This window comes from Anolis carolinensis, chromosome 1 (genome assembly GCF_035594765.1).
Source record: "Anolis carolinensis isolate JA03-04 chromosome 1, rAnoCar3.1.pri, whole genome shotgun sequence".
Lineage (NCBI taxonomy): Eukaryota > Metazoa > Chordata > Lepidosauria > Squamata > Dactyloidae > Anolis > Anolis carolinensis.
In genome coordinates, this window is record NC_085841.1 from 256022764 (window position 1) to 256042853 (window position 20090).

General features: G+C 44.3%; 1 long non-coding RNA gene across 1 annotated transcript in view; it reads right to left on the reverse strand.

Moving 5' to 3' along the window:
• Positions 1-9673: 9673 nt before the first annotated feature.
• LOC134297598 (uncharacterized) overlaps positions 9674-20090 on the reverse strand; it is a 91941-nt gene continuing 81524 nt past the window's right edge. The window contains exon 2 of the long non-coding RNA XR_010004393.1: positions 9674-11951. This is a non-coding gene — a long non-coding RNA (uncharacterized LOC134297598). The remainder of the gene's footprint in view (positions 11952-20090) is intronic.

A 20090-nucleotide genomic window follows, 5' to 3' on the forward strand; every position in this document is an offset into this window, starting at 1 on the left:
TTATTTTGAAGTAGGGCTTATATTTTGAGCATCCTCAAAATCCTGAAAAATCATGCTAGGACTTATTTTAGGGGTAGGTCTTATTTTCAGGGAAACAGGGTATCAGGAGATGTACTATTAAGCAAGAAGGATTTCTAATGTTGGCTCTGGAATTTGACATTTCGGTTTCAACAGCAAGTGGTAGAGTGCCCATCAGTGAAAGGGACGTGATGCTTTTCTCTACTGCAAACCACTGCATCAATACACTACCAATACAGCTTATACTATAACAGTGATGTGTATCAGTGTCACGACCCAGGCTGCAGAGCACCAATAACCATACACAGAGGCCAGAATCTATCTAATATCTTTATTAAGGAAATATATAAAGTTAGTAAAAGCAAGTGTATGAAATAGTTCAGAAGTAGACCTTTCAGGAAAGGTCAAAATTAGTCCCAAGAAACAATGTCCAATATGAAATATTAAGGTCCAAAGTTGCAATCCAATAACCGAAACACTCACTTTGCCAGGCAAAGTGAGGGGGGATGACAAGGTCCTTTAGTCCATGAACTTGAGCAAGGCTAGGAAATAACTTGAAACAAGGCTTGATACAAGGCAACAAGGCACGGGGAGCGAGAACAAGATCCGTGGAATTACTTGGCAAAATCCGGAAGACAAGGCAAGGCTGAGTCCTGGAAAACAAGGCAAGGTCCGTGGAGGTAAACAAGGCTGGAAACGGGAACGAAGGCTTGGAAACGGAGCGAAGGCTTGGAATCAGGAACAAGGCTTGAAACAGGAACGAGGCTTGGAAACGGAGCGCGCTGTCCACACACAACTTACTCCAGTAGCTGACGAATTGACTCCGCAAGATGCCTTTGTGGGTAAAACACCTAAATAGGGTCTAGTTTTCCCACCAAAGAGCAGTTCTCTGGGGAACTAGAAACGAAAGCTAATCTCTGAGTCCAGATGCATGACTCCTTAAGGTTTCCCATGGAAAGCAGGCTTAATCAGCTGAATTCTTAGCAGCTATCCTAGCACTCCTACGAGAGGCCGCTTGAACTGCTCTCTGATGTTTACAAAACTCGTGGCGAGAAAACACAGGAGATTTAGACTCAGGGCTTGTTTGACAGATTTCTGGAAGACAAATCTCTTGCAGGTGCAAGGTTCCCAAATCTGGCTGGGAAGGTTCCAATTCTGACTGAGACGGTGAAAAACCCAAGTTCTCCTCTTCATCTGGGACTACAGTGCCATGAACGGGACTACATGGCCCATGACTCATCACACTATCCCCCTCCTCAAGCCCCCTCTCAAACCGGGGCTCTCTCCCCGAGGCGCGAGGCCGCGGCTTGGCGGGATAGGTCTGATGGAAGCGGCGGGTTAGATCAGGAGCATGGACTGTGGAAGCGTCTTCCCAAGAGCGTTCCTCGGGGCCAAAACCCACCCAGTCAATGAGATATTGTAGGCGGCGGCGGTGAAAGCGAGAATCCAAAATGTCCTCAACCTCGAACTCCTCCTCCCCATTCATCAAAACAGGAGGGGGGGCCGGTCGGTCTGTATCTGGGCGCACACCATCCGCCGGAAGGAGCAGGGAGCAGTGGAACACTGGATGAATGCGCATTGAACGCAGAAGTTGGAGTTTGAAAGTCACGGGGTTAAGTTGCGCCACCACTGGATAGGGGCCAATGAAACGGGCATCTAACTTCCGGCAAGGGCGATGGGAGGGCAAAAAGCGGGTGGACAGAAGAACCCGGTCTCCTACCTTGATTTCGGGGCCCGGCTGGCGATGTTTGTCCGCGTGACGTTTATAGTCCTCCTTGGCTTGGTTTAATTGCTGGAGCAAGAGTTGTTGCACCGCTGTGAGTTCTTGCAGCCAGTCCTCTGCTGCGGGAACTTCTGAGGTTTCAATGACAGGGGGAAAGAAACGTGGATGGAAGCCATAGTTTGCAAAGAACGGCGTTTCTTTAGTAGAAGCCTGGACCCCATTGTTGTAGGCAAACTCTGACAGCGATAACAGGGAAGCCCAATTGTCTTGCTGGTAGTTCACATAACAGCGAAGGTATTGTTCCAAAGTGGCATTGGTGCGCTCAGTTTGCCCATCTGTTTGGGGATGATGAGCCGAAGATAAACGAGAGTCTATGCCCAATAGTTTTTGTAGTGCTTTCCAGAAACGAGAGGTGAATTGGGACCCACGGTCTGTGACCAAACTCTTGGGCAATCCATGCAATCTGAAAACATGTTGGAGGAATAGATCTGCAGTCTCTTTGGCCGTGGGAAGGCCATCACAGGGAACGAAATGGGCTAACTTGGTGAAAAGGTCCACCACCACTAGGATCGTGGTGAATCCACAGGAAGGTGGTAGATCAGTGATAAAATCCGCAGAGATTATTTCCCATGGGCGGGATGGGGTAGGGAGGGGATGCAGAAGCCCTGAGGGCTTTTCTCTTCTTGTCTTGGAGCGCTGGCATACTGGGCAGGTGTTGACATATTTTTCCACATCCTTGCGGATCTTGGGCCACCAGAAATCTCTTAGGATCAAATGCATGGTTTTAAATAGCCCGAAATGCCCTGCTGGCTTGCAGTCATGACACAGACGAAGTGTTTTTTCCCTGCCCGGTCCTGGGGGGATGTAAACATGATTTCTATAGCAAAGTAGCCCATCCTTAAGCGAAAAGGGAAAGCGTAGTCCTTGGCGAAGTTGGTCCTGTGCCCAGGCATCTACTTGCTGACTAGCCCTGATTTCCTGAGCACAAAGGGGTCCTGGAGTAGGGGAAGTTGATTCAATGGGAGTGGATTTGGTGTTTCCCACTGTGAGCGTGGCAAAGTTCTCGGGTTGTAGCAGCTGGGACTCAAAGGTCTCCTTGCGCCCTGCAGCGTATTCCGGTTTCCGTGACAGAGCATCTGCTTGCTTGGTCTGGGCTGGGGTTACATAATGAATTTGAAAGTTAAAACGTTCAAAGAATAAAGCCCAGCGTTGTTGCCTTTGATTTAGCTTGCGGGCAGTTCTTAGATGCTCTAGATTTCGATGATCAGTATGGACTTCAATGGGAAATTTGGCCCCTTCTAGCCAATGTCTCCAAGTTTCAAAGGCTGCCTTTATGGCCAATAGCTCCTTTTCCCAAATGGTGTAATTTCTCTCTGGCGCGGTCAATTGACGGGAATAAAAGGCACAAGGATGAAGATGGTCTCCCACTGGTTGTAGGAGTACAGCCCCAATTGCCACATCGGAGGCGTCCGCCTGCACAACAAAAGGGGTTTCAGGATCTGGATGCTGAAGGATTGGCTGGGACGTGAATAATTTCTTTAGTTGCTGGAACCCTTTCTCTGCTTGATCTGTCCAGCGGAAAGGCTGTTTCCCACGGATGCAACTGGTGATTGGGTCAGGCCAGCGGGCAAAGTCTGGAATGAACTTGCGGTAGTAGTTCGCGAACCCCAAGAATCGTTGCACCTCTTTCTTGTTGGTTGGCGCCCGCCATTCCAATACTGCTGAAACCTTAGCCGGGTCCATGGAGAGCCCTAGTGGTGAGACGCGGTACCCCAGGAAATCTACCTCTTGTAGATCAAAAGCGCATTTTTCCAGCTTGGCATAAAGTCCATGATCCCGCAATCGTTGTAACACCATTCTGACGTGGTTCTCATGCTCTGATTGTGATCTAGAAAACACCAAAAAAACGTCCAGGTAGATGATCAAGAACCGATCTAGATAATCCTGAAAGATGTCATTGACAAAATGCTGGAACGTTGCGGGAGCTCCACATAATCCATAATTCATAACTCGGGACTCGAATAATCCGAATTTAGTCTGGAAGGCGGTCTTCCACTCGTCCCCTTCTCTGATGCGAACTAGATTATAAGCCCCCCGAAGATCCAGCTTGGTGTAGACCTTGGCTCCCCGAAGTCGGTCTAGTAGGTCCGAGATCAAGGGCAGGGGATAGCTGTTCCGCTTAGTGATATTGTTCAATGCTCTATAGTCCACCACCAAGCGTAAGTCCCCTGATTTCTTTTTCACAAACATCACTGGGGAAGCGGCTGGGGATTGAGAGGGTCTGATGAATCCCTTGCGAAGGTTTGACTCTATGAACTCCCTGAGAGCTTCTTGCTCCGGTTCAGTCAGGGAGTAGAGATGTCCTCGCGGGATCGGGGCCCCCTCCACCAAGTCAATGGCACAGTCATAAGGTCTATGTGGGGGTAATCTCTCGGCTTCTTTTTCATTGAATACATCCCAATATTCTGAGTACTTCTTGGGCAAGGTGATAATGGGTTCAGTGTCTGTGGCATGGCAGACCTTGGCTACAAGGCAATGGTTTTGGCAATATTTTGAAGCAAACTGCAGTTCTCTGTTGGACCAGGAGATGCTTGGGTCGTGAAGTGTCAGCCATGGAATTCCCAAAATTACAGGGAAATGGGGAACCTCGGTAACAAAGAAGGAAATCTCTTCCATATGTTCCCTTATCCACATTCTGGTGGGTTCCGACCACTGGCTTACGGGACCCGTCTTGAGGGGGCGGCCATCGATGGCTTGCACCACACGGGCATTCTTGAAGTCATGGTATTGTAATCCCAGAGAGTCGGCATACTCTCTATCAATGAAATTGTTTGTAGCTCCTGAGTCTATCATGGCATGGACCATGACTGGCCCCTTTTTTGCTGACCACAAGGTGACCACTAGAAGAAATAGGACCCCGGTTGGCGGCTCTTGAGTGGGTTTTTTGACCGGGTTGGCGAGCCTCTCTACGCCCGGTCGCTGGCTTCCCCCGCCGGCTGTGCGCCAGCCGCCTCAGACGTCTTCGTCTCCGTGGAGGACGCCGCCGCCAGACGGGCGGGGGGCTTCCCTTTGGCTGGGCACTCTCTGGCGAAGTGGCCCCCGTTTCCGCAGTACCAACAGAGATTTAGGCGTTGGCGGCGGGCCTTCTCGGCGGCATCTAACCTGGGACGCACATTGCCCAACTGCATCGGCACCTCCTCGCTCCCCCTGGGGTATGGGGCTGGTGGCGGGGGTCTCCATACTGGACGCGGCTGGACGCTGGTGAGAGCGGGAGGTTTCACCCCAGCTCTACCGCTCTGGCCTCGGACCCATTGTTTTCTGTTGGCAAGCATGACTTCAGCTCGTAAACATTGATCAATGAGTGCTTCAAGAGAGTGGGGGGGATCCACTTTGGAAATTTCCTCCAGCATCTCGATGTTGAGACCCTCCCGAAATTGTCCTCTGAGGGCTATATCATTCCATCCGGTGCTGTGGGCCAGCACTCGGAACTCGGCTATGTACTGGGACAAGGGTCTGTCCCCCTGAGAGAGGCGCCGGAGTTTATGGCCGGCTGCCTCCAAATTGTCTTCGATTCCCCACGTCGCCTTAATGTGATCCAAGAAGTGTTGCACTGATCTTAGGTGTGGGGAAACTTGGTCGAACAGTGCCGTCGCCCAGTTGGCCGCTGGCCCGTCTAAAAGGCTGTAGATCCATGCCACCTTGATGTCTTCTTGGGGAAACTCGGCATTGCGGGCCTCTAGATAAGCTTGGCATTGGCGACGGAAAACATGAACCTTAGAAGCTTCTCCAGAAAACTTGGTTGGCAATGCCAGGGCCGGGAGTCGGATTCCGCGTTCCTTCAATCCCTTTATTTCTCCCTCCTGCGCATTGAGCTTATCACGGATGCGGTCCACTTCCTCCTTGTCGATGGTGTAGCTAAGTGGCTGGCCACCCGGCACGGTTCCGGTAGACATTCTGGCCTAGGTTAATTGGTGCTTAGGGTGGCGGAGTCAAACTGTCACGACCCAGGCTGCAGAGCACCAATAACCATACACAGAGGCCAGAATCTATCTAATATCTTTATTAAGGAAATATATAAAGTTAGTAAAAGCAAGTGTATGAAATAGTTCAGAAGTAGACCTTTCAGGAAAGGTCAAAATTAGTCCCAAGAAACAATGTCCAATATGAAATATTAAGGTCCAAAGTTGTAATCCAATAACCGAAACACTCACTTTGCCAGGCAAAGTGAGGGGGGATGACAAGGTCCTTTAGTCCATGAACTTGAGCAAGGCTAGGAAATAACTTGAAACAAGGCTTGATACAAGGCAACAAGGCACGGGGAGCGAGAACAAGATCCGTGGAATTACTTGGCAAAATCCGGAAGACAAGGCAAGGCTGAGTCCTGGAAAACAAGGCAAGGTCCGTGGAGGTAAACAAGGCTGGAAACGGGAACGAAGGCTTGGAAACGGAGCGAAGGCTTGGAATCAGGAACAAGGCTTGAAACAGGAACGAGGCTTGGAAACGGAGCGCGCTGTCCACACACAACTTACTCCAGTAGCTGACGAATTGACTCCGCAAGATGCCTTTGTGGGTAAAACACCTAAATAGGGTCTAGTTTTCCCACCAAAGAGCAGTTCTCTGGGGAACTAGAAACGAAAGCTAATCTCTGAGTCCAGATGCATGACTCCTTAAGGTTTCCCATGGAAAGCAGGCTTAATCAGCTGAATTCTTAGCAGCTATCCTAGCACTCCTACGAGAGGCCGCTTGAACTGCTCTCTGATGTTTACAAAACTCGTGGCGAGAAAACACAGGAGATTTAGACTCAGGGCTTGTTTGACAGATTTCTGGAAGACAAATCTCTTGCAGGTGCAAGGTTCCCAAATCTGGCTGGGAAGGTTCCAATTCTGACTGAGACGGTGAAAAACCCAAGTTCTCCTCTTCATCTGGGACTACAGTGCCATGAACGGGACTACATGGCCCATGACTCATCACAATCAGTTTTAAGTATTAAATAAGATCTTGAAGTGACATGGATTTGTAGCCAATTCTAGCTCCAAACAAGCAGCAATATGTTATTAGGAATGGACAGGAGCCTCCGGTGGCCAAGGGGATAAAAGCCTTGTGACTTGAAGGTTGGGTTGCTGACCTGAAAGCTGCCAGGTTCAAATGCCACCCGGGGAGAGCGCGGATGAGCTCCCTCTATCAGCTCCAGTTCCATGCGGGGACATGAGAGAAGCCTCCAACAAGGATGGTAAAACATCAAAAACATCCGGGCGTCCCCTGGGCAATGTCCTTGCAGACGGCCAATTCCCTCACTCCAGAAGCAACTCCGGTTGCTCCTGACAAAAAAAAAAAAAAAAAAAATGGACAGGAGGGCTCCTCAGTTTCTATCATGTCTACATCTTCCAGTACTTACCAAGAAATTTCTCCCTGCCATCAAGATTTATTTCATAATTTAGAGGGGAAAAGATAGGTGAACATTGGCTAATGGGGAAGGGGGTTAAACAGCCAGCTTCTGCATTAGCATGACTCAGTGTTTCCTTCATAATGTATTTAGTTCATAACTTGACATTCAAGTTAACTGTTTGTGCTTAAGAGAATAATTCACTCAACAACAGCTTTGGTACAATAGTTAAAATAGAACAGCATGCATTGGAATGGCTATAATTGCACAATACGTTTGACATGAAGTCAAGATGGTCAGGGAACACTTTGAAGAATGTCAAAGCAAGAAGGCCTTCAGAGTGGTTTAGTGCTGCTTTGAAAGGATACCCATGATATGATAGTTTCAAGCTAGCTCTGCAATTCAGAAGTGAGTGAGTAAACTACAGTCACCAGCGTCTGTCTCCCCAATCACAGTAAAGTACGAACAAACACTTCCCAATACTGCCCTGTAATCTCCTTTTCTCAAAGCTGTCAACTGGGCATCTTGGCTTCTTTTAATAAGCAGTAAAATTCCCTTTTGAAATAAAACATCATTGCACATAAAAAAGAAAAAAGAAAGCCATAAATCTCCTTTGCAATTAGCAAGCATCAAAAAGATTGCTCAAGGACTGGGAGGATTTGTAAAACAGCATTTTTATTTAGAACCATTCTACTGTGTGGTTTTTTTTTTCAATCTCTTGGATAGTCCATAGCAGGAAATATTTACAATGAAGAGGGAACCAAAGACATGACGTTCAACAAGCACCAACCTTTTGAATTCCTTTTTCCAAAAGAGTTCATTCAGAGGTTGCCAGGTAACCAAGAAGACTATAAATAATTACTCTCCATGAACACAAAAGAAAGAAGGATTCATTTTTAATCCCCTGGAGACAGAAGGAACTATCTGAAAAGATGAGGTACTTTGCCAAAAACTGAAGGCGTTGACCATCCATTCAGTACCTTTTCAAAGTAAAAGGAAACAAGAATAATTCTTTGGTAGCCACTATGAATCCAATTTCATATTCATATAACAGGTGTTTCCTCCACACTGTAATCTGCATATGCAATGTCACATTATAGTTCAGCAAAGAGTACATTCTTTAGACTTTCCATGAAAAAGGGGGCACAAAAGCAGTCTGCTAGAGTTTCTGATCATGAGGTCAGAATTATGTGGTTTTTGGTTTTTTTTGCACATAAACACATCAGTATAGTCCACCCCTTCCACTGTGTGTACAGCTCTACATAAACTAATTCTGGCAACAACAACAACAACAACAACTTTATTTGTATTCCGCCCTATCTCTCCAAGGAGACTCGGGGTGGCAATACCTTTTTTTTTTAAACTACAGACCAACAAATAAGCACCCCAAAACCCAGCTGGTTAATTCCTCCCCAAAACAATTAGAAAGCATCTCCAAGACAGTGATAATAGCTCTGCCTCTGTGATTTTATTTTATTAGTAACACACCTTTATCCCAATATTGGACCCAATAATGGCTCCACACATAGCTAAAAACAAGGAATAATAAATAGCTTAAAATAATTACACTGTCAATCTTAAAAAAACCATTACTTTACAGTAATTTAAAAGGCAATTAAAAGATGGCTGAGATTCTGTATTGTCTGACTATATTGGTTAAGGTTATTGATGTTATACTCAATTCACCGATATTAGGTTTAATTTGATGTTAGGTTTTTAATGCTGTATTCATATGTGGGGTCTTGTTGGGATTTTAAGCCAATATTTATCTGTTTTTTGAAGGCATTGAATGTATGCTGTTGTTTGTTGGAATCCTCCCTGCAGTGCACTCTCACTCATAACATGTGACAAAAACAGGTAACTGGAGAAACCTATTGGAGTCCTACTATCACTGTTTTTCTCTACTCTCTGCAAAACCAGACGTCATTTTTTAGTGCCCCGATCTGCAATGTCTTGCAAGCCATTTGGCTAGGGCACTGCCTGGATGCACAGGTAGTTTTTTTTGGATTCACAGTCAATCATTAATGATCATAGTGGTGTGTGTGTGTGTGTGTGCAACTAGTTGACATTAGCAAGCAGAGCCGGCCCTAGGTATTTTTCAAGTGTAGGTGAACAGAATTTTGGCACACCCCCCCCCCCCAAACCAATCACTGAAAAATAAAAGCGTTGGATAAGCGAAAATGTTGGATAATAAGGAGGGATTAAGGAAAAGCCTATTATCAAATTACATTAAGATTTTACAAATTAAGCACCAAAACATCATGTTTTACAACAAATCAACAGAAAAAGCAGTCTCTACTGTGCCCCTGTATGTTTTGCGCCCGAAACGACCGCTCAATTCGCCTCATTGTTGGGCCGGCTCTGTTAGCAAGCAATATATCAGCACCCCTCCGCTTAACAGGAAATATATATATTTGTTATTGAGAAATCAGACCCCCCCCAAAACAATTTGAGTTATATAAAATATAAATTATAAAGATGTGGCTTCATTGGAAAATATAGCCACCCATACAGTCATTTCTAATTGTCATCAAAAGTAACCTTTTGTGAATTTCATTAGAATGTTGCTTCATCACACCTTGAACTCCAAGGAACAATGCCCTAGATCACCATAATCATCTAACAATGCCCCCACACACCTAACAATGGAGCAAACCAGAGGTTATAGAAGATGCCCAATTCCCTCTTTTGTCCTCTACCTGGGAACCTGATTCATCTATAGCACCTATCCGGACCCCTTCAAGGAATCCTCCATTGTATGTAACTGCACCTTTTGCCCATCAACCAGCACCTCCTTTGTCCTACTTACTTACTTAGGCAATCCCTCGTTGTCCGAGTATAATGGTTTTCCAAGTGTAGTGTCTTGGTGGTGGGTACGTAGGTGACTGTGGAGTCCTATTCTTGACCCGCGTGTTCTTCCACAGTGAGGGCATCAGATTCCAGATGGAAGGTGGTCCCGGTCCCGGTTGGCTTGATGCACCTTCCTCTTGGCACGTTTCTCCCTTTTGCCCTCCATTTGTGCCTCTTCGAATTCACTGCACTTTGTCTAGCTGGCATTGGACCATCAGGACCCACCAACCACTCATCAAACTGCATTCCAGTCCAAGGCACCCAATTTTTGGGAAGGACCCACAACAGACAAAAAACTAAACTGAGCAATAACAATTTATTAAATTTCCCTCTTCACCTCTGGTTGGCTCTGGGAGGCAGAAGCAGACGCATGCCTTTTCCAGTGAAAGTGAGAATCTTAGCCAGCACTTTACAAGACAAATGGGAAGCCAGCACAGCAATTTTTTAGTTATTTTGTATTATTATAAATGACTCAGGTGTCACAGTTGGGGTATTTTAGTACTTTGAGCGCTAGCTCTGCTGATATCCTCTTTGGTCACTGAGAATTAAAGACCTCTGCTTTTGCCTTCTATCTGCTTGTGTCCTGATTTGGTCTTCTGTAAGTAGCTGGGGCATGTCGGGTTTTCGAATCAACGATTCAATGGAGCTGAAATCACACCATATATTCACATGCATGATGGAGAGTAGCCACAGCCATGTGGTCAAAACTAATGTGAAGGACTGAATATTGTTGATCACCACTTTGCACTGAGGTGAGTTTGCCGGGGAAAACATGCGACCAGTTATGGCGATCTTACCACAATATGTGTGGCATTAAGAAGGCCATTTTGAGGTCAATACAGATCAGGAAAATGCAGTGTGAAATAGAAGATTTTTTCCACAGAGTAGGCAAGCCCTTTGTTTAGCAATGAAAAACTACAGAGAGGGGCCAAATTAACTAACAGGAAAGAGAAAATTCCACCACCTGAGATCCGTTAGCATTTTAACACTTGGGCTCTCTTTATCCAGCCAGCCAAATTATGACCGAATATGGTCAAGTCTCAAATGTATCCATGCCTTTCTCTAAACCATGCATGTACAGGATATACAAACCAGTTCCACCTAAGCAGTCACAGGCAAACAATAAGCATTACTCAGATTGGGCTCACCTTCCAGTGAACTTTGTACTGGCTGGTAGTTACAGGAGTGAGAAGCTAAACTCTGAATGCAATCCTTATTTATTTATTGGCTGTCTTTCAGGTTATTGCTCTCTAGCCAGATGTTACTAGTATCACTGTCTAGTGGTCTGTGGAGATATTTTTTATGGAAAAGCTTCCCATACCTGATGTTTGTATCAGCTTTTGGTTTAAAAGGAACTGCAGAGCTAGGCACAAAGGAATCATGGGTAAAGAACACAACAGAAATGGCCAGGCAGAAGACATTTCTATTTCCTCTTACCTTGAGTTCATAAATGAAAATTAATTACATGGTAATTAGAGCTGCACAAAGCACCAGCATATTGCAGTGGTCAGAGCATTGGACTTGGACTCTCAAGACCAGAGGTAGAATCCCAGCTCGGCCATGGAAACATGGAAACCCACTTGGTGAACTTCTGCAACATACACTCTCTCAGCCTCAGAGCAAGGCAAGGGCAAACCCCATCTGAACAAATCTTGCCCGAAAAAGCCTATAATAGGATCACCTAGAAACAGAAAAAAACTTGAAGGCATGCAACATCAGCAAAGTAGTGTTACCCTATTTGAATCAGCTCACACAAACCTTTTCCCTTTGTTGGTTACACCTGTTGGTTAGCCCCATTAGATGTTTGATGAAATTGGTTTGCATATAGGAGCACAATGAAGCTTTCAAATTAGTACTTTGTATACTTGTCTTACAGTCATTGGAAGGACCCAATGAAAATAATGTGTTCTATTAAGGTTGACAGAAGTCCTGCATCTTTACTGTCAGCCTCTCCGTGTTTGCTGGGGATGGGGTCCACTGAAAAAGAAAAAAACAGAGAATAAAAAGTTGTGTTTTTTTTTTTTACCTGAGAAGATATCTGTCTAGGTATTTCTCCTACGGCATTCTATGGTCAGCTTCAACCAGAAGACTTAGAGAATCCCTTTTGCCTTCCATGAGTTCGAAGCCAGCCCGGGTCAGGGTAAGCTCCTGACTATAAATAGTCCAGCTGCTGTTGACCTATGCAGCCACAAAACAGTTGCATCTGTCAAGAAGGAATTTAGGTACTGCTTATGTGGGGAGGCCAATTTAACTATTTTACGATGCCAAAAAAATTTCCAGCAGTGTGCGGAAAGAGGAGGAAGATCCATCAAGGACTTGGTGTCACAGTGGATGATGAAGCAGCAGCTTCCCCTGTGCCTGGAATTGAGCATATCCTCACGAAGCCAAAAGCTTCTGTGTCTCTGTCTATATGTGGTTGTCTATATATGCTGTTTGTCCAATGGCATTGAATGTTTGCCATTATATGTGCATTGTGATCTGCCCTGAGTCCCCTTCGGGGTGAGAAGAGCGGAATATAAATACTGTAAATAAATAAATAAATCCAAGAGATGTGTATTCTAGGAATCTCTAGGCCAGTGATACCTAAAAGTTTATAAAAGGGGAAATGAATGGCAAGGGAGAGGAGCAAAATGAACAGTAGAGTCTAGTCTAAAGGAACAGAAAAATGTGTGTCAAGGTGATACAGAGAGGCAGAAAGATACATTTCAATTTTTGGATATGAGGGCAAGATCATAAAATATATTTGCAGATGGCCAACTCTCTCACACCAGAAGCGTCTATGTTGTCGTTATATAAATATAAGAATTTGTAAGGAGGAGAAGTACATGTATGATCATCAATCCACAAACTGTGCCATTTATTGTTGAGGACATAAAATGTTAGATCATTACTTGTGGAAGAAGTCAGAATATCAAGTACAGTAAGATATTAGGCTAGGCCATATTAAACTTTTCTCCTCCCTTAAAGCATTCCAGAGATAAGATAGTTCATATACACATTTCTATCTGTGGAATTAATTCGGCTTTCTGTTTCCCTTCCACCTCTTCTCCCTTCTAAGCAGCTGAAGTCGAGAGAGATATTTAGCTATGGCCATTAATGTATCTGTAGTGATTTGAGTGTTGCTTTAGATCGGATTTTTGGAACCCAGGTTTAGAATCCAGGCTCAACCATGGAAGCCCACTGACTAGCCTTGTGCAAGTTATTTTATTTCCATCATTTATATGCCGCCCTTCTCACCCGAAGTTACACTCTTTCAGCATCAGAGGAAGACAATGACAACCCCCTTTGAACACATCTTGCCAAGAAAACTCTGGGATAAGATCATCATAAGCCAGAAAGCACTTGAAAGCATCCAGCAACAACAATTAAAATATAACCAATTACTTTTGTCAGTAGTTTTCTGAATACTGATCAAGTCTCACAACATACAGCTGAATCCAGCCTGTTTACCATCTATTGAGATTAAATGCCAGTCTGCGAAGAGTTCAGGAGCTAACAAGACAGCATGGGCTGCCATTTACTGAGAACTGTTTTGGTGTCATATAAAGAAGGTGTTATACGAAGGAGATTTTTATGGGCCCCAATCTTAGCATGAAAAACCAGAAGGTTGTCAAAATGTGTTTGCAGTCATTTGCGCCATAAGACACTGAAACACTGCACTAGTTAAACTTCCTCAAAGGATTTCCAGGCTGAGCTGTAATAAGAAACCATGCTCCATAGTAATTCATCTCATGGCAATTCATGCAAGGATGCAATATGACAGAAGCAGGACGTATGAATTATACACTGCCAGAATAGCAGATAACGAGATCTACATAATCACTACCTTCACAAAGTTGCCAGCAGCTCCAGAAGATATTTGACATGGACTTTTGCATACTAATAGAACCCTGTAGTGACTAGGCAATCTAGTCAGCTAGTCATTTTTCATGGTAAAGGCATGAAAATAGATATGATACTTACAACCTTAGAGTGAGGATTAGAAAGCAGGAGGATAAAAGCCCCAGCCCTTCAGCCACCTGAGTTAACATGTTCTAAGAACTACATGTTAAATTGCTGGTAAATAAATGCAGAGCTTTTCATCTCTAGGAGCTTCATTGAAAACCAACACACAACTGAATGGTGGCAGAGGCCCACAATAACCTTGGGAGAAGTGAAGTTTAAATAGCTGTTTCATTTCTGAAACTTTTCTTCCAGTTTCTTTGTTGGTAGTTATTTGCTCTACCTTACTGTTCACTCAAGAGGATTTAATATTTTCATAATAGGTGGCAGACAAAGGATTTTATTTTACAGCAGTAAACTCTGACCCAATGAAAATGAAGGGATTACTGTATCATGGTCTATTAGTGCCTATTAGCTGCAACATCTCATTCTTTGTGAAAATGGGAACAGCATTGCCCTTCTTCCTATCACACAGCCTCCCTAATAGTGCTGTATTAATGCAGATCATACTATAGTATAGCCTCACTTATCCAACATAAATGGGCCAGCAGAACGTTGGATAAGCGAATATGTTGGATAATAAGGAGGAATTAAGGAAAAACCTATTACACATCAAATTAGGTTATGATTTTACAAATTAAGCACCAAAACATCATGTTATACAATAAATTTGACAGAAAAAGTAGTTCAATATGCCGTAATGCTAATTACGAATTTAGCACCAAAATATCACGACTACAAAAATGTGTTGGATAATCCAGAATGTTGGATAAGTGTGTGTTGGATAAGCGAGACTCTATTGTATTTGCTTATTGCACCATCTCATAGACCATCCCTATCTACCTATCTTTCCTATATGCACAATTTTGATATTTAGCTCATCATTGTGAAAATCCATCATTTTATGAGTGCGTTTGTACGTGATTTCAAAACTGCACCATAATGCTTTTCTGGGTTGTCATGCAAGTATTGATCTCTCCCTATCTCCCATCATAATAAAAATAGATGATAATGTATTGCAAATCCCATCTGTATACAAATTTGTTGATGCTGCTAGAGGGTAGTGCCAAACCTGTAAGAAATGGCAGAAATCTTTTTCGATTTTGTTTCAAATTTTGGATCCCCCTCCCAACACACCATTTCATGTTGGGAATATTCAGGAAGATTCAGAGGGGGATGTTGCAATTTGTAATTCAAATTCCGGAGTTTTGTTATCATTTCGGTAAGATTTGGTCCATTAGTACCAATGGGGAAACTTGCAAGGCTTGTTTCTCTGTCATTTTATGGCTATCAGGATGAAGTCTGCCACACTTGTAGACCACATTTACGACTGTTATCCTCCCAAGTTTCAGAACATTTCAGACACCCACTGATTTTTTAATCCAAAAGAGGTATGTCCTTGAATTTCTCCACAGTGGAAGAATATGAGCAGGGCATTATTCCTGCAATGTTTCAGAAAGATCTGGACATCCACTGATTTTAGATTCCCCCCCCCCAAATAATAATAATTAAGCAGCTTGGGTGAGTCATACTCTCTTAGGCTCAGAAGCTTTAAAAATTAAAGTCTGTTTTTGGCTATCAGGGTGAAACTTGCCACACTTGTAAGCCTACCAGGTTTCAGAAAAATCCGGTCATCCAGTGATTTTTAGGATTTTTAAAAAGTTTGCACAAACATATTACATACACACATTATAGTAGCTATTATAAATACTTCTACTAGCTACTAGCTATTATTATTATTATTACCCCATCTTTCTCCCCATGGAGATTCAAGGCTGCTATCCCACCCTTATTCAAGTTTAAAAAGCACAATATGAAAGTTAAAAACAATTAGTAGTAGTGTGCTAAAACAAATTATAATAAAATAAATACACTTAAAAGGGAAAGGAGTACAGCAAGGCTGTATATTTTCACCCTACCTATTCAACTTGTACACAGAATACATCATGTGACGTGTGGGGCTTGATTAATCCAAGGCTGGAGTTAAAATTGCTGGAAGAAACATTAGCAACCTTAGGTAGGCAGATGATACCACTCTGATGGCCGAAAATGAGGAGGAGCTGAGGTGAAAGAAGAAAGTGCAAAAGCTGGGTTGCAGTTAAACATCAAGAAAACCAAGATTATGGCAACCAGACTGATTGATAACTGGCAAATAGAAGGAGAAAACGTGGAAGCAATGACAGACTTTATATTTCTAGGCGCAAAGATTACTTCAGATGCAGACTGCAGCCAGGAAATCAGAACACATTTACTGCTTGGGAGGAGAGCAATGATCAACCTCGATAAAATAGTGAAGAGTAGAGACATCACACTAGGAACGAAGGTCTGCATAGTCAATATACATATAATAAAAATCATAATAACTAGACACTGACATATAACTATAAATTAAAATCATTAAAACCATTAAACATAGGCATATACAACATTTAAACACTAAGACAAAGCTTTAAAAACATCCTAATATAAATATTAAAATCACATGATACAAAAATCATACACCATGCCAATTCCAATTGTCATTGCATATATTTACTCATTATTCTTTGCTCTGCATTACTGGCTAAATGCCTGGTCCCAGAATCAGATATTTGTTTTCTTTCTAATGGCAGGGTTACAGGCAGGGCCGGTTGTTACTAGGCGGCCGCGGACGCGGCCGCCTCGGGCGCTGGCTGCTAGGGGCGCCATTCGGGCCTGACTTCCTGGTCGCGGCCGGCGATCGCCCGGGCGGTCGCCGGCCGCGACCAGGAAGTCAGGCCCGAATGGCCTAGCTGTGCTGTGCGCGTGCGCACAGCACAGCTAGGCCATTTTGCCCTTAGTAACAAACTAAGGGCAAAAATGGCTTCTCTGGCTGTGCGCATGCGCACAGCCAGAGAAGCCATTTTTGCCCTTAGTTTGTTACTAAGGGCAAAATGGCCTAGGTGTGCTGTGCGCACGCGCACAGCACAGCTAGGCCATTCGGGCCTGACTTCCTGGTCGCGGCCGGCGACCGCCCGGGCGATCGCCGGCCGCGACCAGGAAGTTCCTGGTCGCGGCCGGCGATCGCCCGGGCGGTCGCCGGCCGCGACCAGGAAGTCAGGCCCGAATGGCCTAGGTGTGCTGTGCGCGTGCGCACAGCACACCTAGGCCATTTTGCCCTTAGTAACAAACTAAGGGCAAAAATGGCTTCTCTGGCTGTGCGCATGCGCACAGCCAGAGAAGCCATTTTTGCCCTTAGTTTGCTACTAAGGGCAAAATGGCCTAGGTGTGCTGTGCGCACGCGCACAGCACACCTAGGCCATTCGGGCCTGACTTCCTGGTCGCGGCCGGCGACCGCCCGGGCGATCGCCGGCCGCGACCAGGAAGTCAGGCCCGAATGGGCTATCTGCGCTGTGCCCGTGCGCACAGCGCAGATAGCCCATTCGGGCCTGACTTCCTGGTCGCGGCCGGCGATCGCCCGGGCGGTCGCCGGCCGCGACCAGGAAGTCAGGCCCGAATGGCCTAGGTGTGCTGTGCGCGTGCGCACAGCACACCTAGGCCATTTTGCCCTTAGTAACAAACTAAGGGCAAAAATGGCTTATCTGGCTGTGCGCATGCGCACAGCCAGAGAAGCCATTTTTGCCCTTAGTTTGTTACTAAGGGCAAAATGGCCTAGGTGTGCTGTGCGCACGCGCACAGCACACCTAGGCCATTCGGGCCTGACTTCCTGGTCGCGGCCGGCGACCGCCCGGGCGATCGCCGGCCGCGACCAGGAAGTCAGGCCCGAATGGGCTATCTGCGCTGTGCCCGTGCGCACAGCGCAGATAGCCTATTCGGGCCTGACTTCCTGGTCGCGGCCGGCGATCGCCCGGGCGGTCGCCGGCCGCGACCAGGAAGTCAGGCCCGAATGGCCTAGGTGTGCTGTGCGCGTGCGCACAGCACACCTAGGCCATTTTGCCCTTAGTAACAAACTAAGGGCAAAAATGGCTTATCTGGCTGTGCGCATGCGCACAGCCAGATAAGCCATTTTTGCCCTTAGTTTGTTACTAAGGGCAAAATGGCCACGCTGGGCGGGGGCGGGGCCAACTGTGGCCCCGCCCCCCTCACTAATCGCCCTGGCCCCGCCTCCCACGCAGCGTGGGAGGCGGGGCCAGGGCACGCTGGGCGGGGCCAGGGCGCGGGTGGCGGGGGCGCTTTTCAGCACCCCCGCTTCCCATTAAAAAATATCTCCGGCCGGCCCTGGTTACAGGGAATGTTGATTGGAGTCCCCAGTGGCGCAATGGATTAAACCGCTTAGCTACTGAACTTGCTGACCAAAAGGTTGGAGGTTCGAATCCAGGGAGTGGGGTGAGCTCCCGCTGTTATTCCCAGCTTCTGCCAACCTGTAACCAAATGCTCAATGATGACAGAAGATCTCCAAGGGGCCCCCATGGATTTCAACACTCATATCATCATTGTCACTCATGAGTTCCAATAAATTGTTGAATCTGTAAAGAAGAGGACTGAATGATATGTCTAGTAAGTAAATCTCTGTGCTGGGTGGAAAGAAATCCCTAAATGGAAGTTCTAGTGTGCATTACTGTAACGAAAAAGTAATGAAAGTTCATTACTCTCATTATAGTAACAAAATTTTCACTAACTATACTGTAGAAACACTTTAGAAACAAAACGCTGGCACTCCCTAATTTTATAACAAGTTTTGAAAGAATTTTTTCATTGATCGCACAGCCCTCCTGAATAATCCCTTTTGTAATTGCATTGTATATTTTTGTATTTGCATTTCTTCGTCCTTTCATTTGTATGTACTTGTATATATTTTGGATTGTATGCCTTTGGCATAGTTAACTATTTTTGTTGTTATCTTACTTGTAGAGCACCAAGTATGCCAATGATGCTACGTGTGGTGATGATTATGATGATGATGATGATAATTTATATTCCAAACTGAAAACCAAATTTGGGGCTCTACTTGATCTTGCCTATAATCTAATACTGTTTCAGAAAATATTTTTATTTTCTGTCTGATAGTCACTATACTGTAACTCACAGGGTTTCTCTTTTTGCCTTCACAGCAATTAATATTTTGCCAAAATTTATTTCTGACATCATTGTTGATTGTTCTTTGATGCTTTTACCTAATCATAGTGTTGGTATTTACTTCTAATATATTTTACTCTAAAATATTGTTTTAAATATTTAAATTGATTCAAATATTCCAGAGCTATGTATGATTTATGTTATAATGTTCTTTCTTATCTGTTTTGTATGCTAAGGGCCTATGGCCCAAGCAACGATAAACTGCTATCTTTAGAGGTACCTCACATTTCCCATTGTAGATTTGTCCATCCTCACACAAAACGACCAGGAGAAAAGTGTGTTTGGGGTTTTTCATGATTACTACATTCAGCTCTATAATAATACAATACTGTCATACTTCTAATTTTCCATTTTTAGCATCTGATGTGCACAATATTTAAGGCTTTGCAAATGGAAAAGTGGTATACACACACTTTCCTTACAACACAGCTGTTTGTTTTTCCAAAGTTTCATATAAAATATGCCATTGCCTCATGAGATATTGCTTTGGGAATTGCATTAGAAACATCATTAGAATTATGAAGTTGTTTGCTATGGTTTGACTGTTGCAACCACTGTTTTAACATAAACTATAAATAAATAATGTGTAGGATGAACAACATGAGTATCACATTACCATCTTTAAGTGAACAGCAAGCAATTTTGTATAATTATAGTCAAATATTGTAAGCCTTATATACAATTTTGTGTACTTTATATTATAAAAAAGAAAGTTTGTGCCAAGCATGTACTTTTCAAGGCCCGTTCCCTGTCCTCTTCCATTACCGACTGAAAAGAAGGTTGATACCCACACTTGGAACCTGATACCATTTTAAATAAGCATTACATGCAAATGCATTTTAAAAGTTTTAAAAGTTTCTGAATAATCAAAATAAATGCAATATTTTTAAAAGCGTTATGTGAATTGTTTTGATGTACAAAGGTACCTTACAGGTAATGGTGTTGGCCACAATTAGAAAGTGATTAAAAAGTTGCTACGACTATACAAGAACAGCTTGGAACAAAAATTCCAAGAATTCTCCATCCAGTGTTCATCTTCATTCTGAATAAGACATTCTGACAGTTGTGATCGAAAATCTAAATCCAATTGTTAAGTCTTACTAGAGTGAAGGTAAAGGA